Source organism: Egretta garzetta, unplaced genomic scaffold (assembly GCF_000687185.1).
Source record: "Egretta garzetta isolate BGI_Z169 unplaced genomic scaffold, ASM68718v1 scaffold25, whole genome shotgun sequence".
NCBI lineage: Eukaryota > Metazoa > Chordata > Aves > Pelecaniformes > Ardeidae > Egretta > Egretta garzetta.
Window position 1 is genome coordinate 654,981 of NW_009259800.1, and position 2,390 is coordinate 657,370.

Below are 2,390 nucleotides of genomic sequence, written 5' to 3' on the forward strand. Positions count from 1 at the left end.
CCCCCCCCCTTCAAGATTAATGGAAACTTTTGATTTTACAAAGATTTATTTTTATACTGGGTCTCCAGGCAAGAAAGGCATCTGTAGCCCTGACAAATATCTCCAGGCCTCACTAATCAGTGCTTTTGTTTTCTTTACAGCAAATTTAATACTAAGGTCGAAGGGAGAGTCACAGAGACTGATGACCTCCATTTAATGACAAATAGGAACAACATCAGGAGTTTCAGCAGAGGCTGCTCCTCACTGATTAAACAACAGGCTCTGAGCCCAGCAGAGATAGCTCATTTGTAAGGGTGAGAGGTGAATTCAGCTTTCATGTCCATTTAGTCTTTGATGTGTCTACCTAGCCTAAAAGCACAGGCTCCAATTAGTGACATCAATCCTCCATCCCACTACTATCATTTCACAACAACCCCCTCATTTTTGATAAACCACAGAACAGTCCCAGCTGGTAGCAAATAGATTGTCCTTTTCACATTTGGAGTACAACTTCAAAATAATATTTGTTGTAGGTAAGAAGTATTTTTGACAGGTATATCTGATAAATGATCTGGCCGAAAAAAAAGTGTTAACTGTTAAGAATAAAGTGCTGAACCTATTAATTAAAATGGGCTTTGATAGATATAATCACTATATATGAAACAAAAGTGCATAATGGGAAATGGTAAGAACAGAGCAAATACAAACTGATAAAGTTGAAAGACTGCTGTACTGATGGGCTAAAACAACTATAGAGAGCCCATCCCAAAGAACTGGGATGCTTTTCTTTATCAATATGGGTTTGAACAATTTTGGAGAGAACAGCACTGGAGATAGAAAAAAAAAGAATCATGCATATTTCTCAGATTTTTTTTAAAACCTGTCCCCTAACTTGAACCACAGACATTTGTGTTTACTAAGGCCACTTCAAATTATATTTTTAAATGATATTTACAATGCAGTATCTTTTCCCTTTTTTTCCCTTTCCTTCACTCCAAAAACACAATAAAAGATATCTGGAACATGTGTTATGCAATGAGATACATCATTTATATTCACTGATGAATTCTGTATAATGTTATCACACACTAATATTATTTCTACTAAGTTAAAAATTTGCAAGACAAAGCTTTTAGCTCACACTCAATCTGATTTGCACCAGAGGAAACCCTGAATAAGTTACATTACAACAAAAAATACATCAGTCTGAAAAATATGTTATTCAGTGAAAAATGTGATTCTTTTTTTTTACTTGGGAAATCAGCACACAATAAGCAAAGCAGTTACTCCACAGTCCTTCCTGTCTGAACACAACAATATGCAAAGTGCACAGTAAGAGAGCCCCTACTGGAAGCTAATGAGTTTACTTGTTACTGTAAATTCATGCCATCATGTTTTTTTTGTAGACCAGCCAGGAGAAATACTTCAGGATATGGGCTTACAATAAAATGCCCTCGTGTGTATTACTGAAAACCTAAGAAACCTGGAATCACAACTGTGCAGATTATCTAAAGAAATGAGCAAATGTGGTTTTGAAAAGCAGTGGGAAATGTTGTCTCCAGATCTTCTAGTATATTCCAAAACATTCCTCCAAAATTTTGCAACAAGTGGTTATGCTGGCTGAGCAATAACATGCTTCTCCTTCCCCTTCCCCACTTCCACCTGCACGCAGGGATGTGTCTGCCAGCGCATTCATCTCGGGGACAAAGCTCCTCTGCTCAATGAAGGGGTTAGCATCCCTTCTTTCTTTTTCCACTAAACCCAGGATGCCTTATCTCCTGGGGTTTTATTGATCTTACCTTTCAAGTAATGCAGCCCCACATTAAATATTTTGACATAATCTAAATGCAGACCACTTTGGCTTTCTTGTTCTACTTCTTTGATAACTACAAATATTAATATGGTGCACTTTACTCTCTCTCATAAGCTCCTGGAGTATAATACCAAACTCTAATGAAACTCCAAAAAATGGTTGTCAGGCCTCAAAAAGGGAAATCTTGCTGGACCTTGGCTGAAAGTCTGGCATCAGGCTGCTACAAGGTACTATGGGGAATGCCAGATGATGTCCCTCCTGCCTACTCAGACTTAACCTTCAGGTCTCCTGCACAGCATTGAATCTGTGCTCCTCCCTTAATGACAGAAGAGCTCATAATCATGTTAGAAAGAGAGGGCTGAGAAAGCCCATTATAAAGCACAAACCACCATTCACTGCTGCACATCATCTCTTGGTAACTAATGCAAATGAGTCCCCAAAGATGTATTTACTGAACCAGACAGCTGTACCCGAAAAGAAATGGCAGCTTATAGCTTCTGCCCGTAGGTGATGGTAAAAATGAGTTGCTTTTCATAATTGTAGTAGTGCAGATTTAAAAGAGAGGAGAAGAAAAATTGTTCTCTGCTAAGGTTTAAAA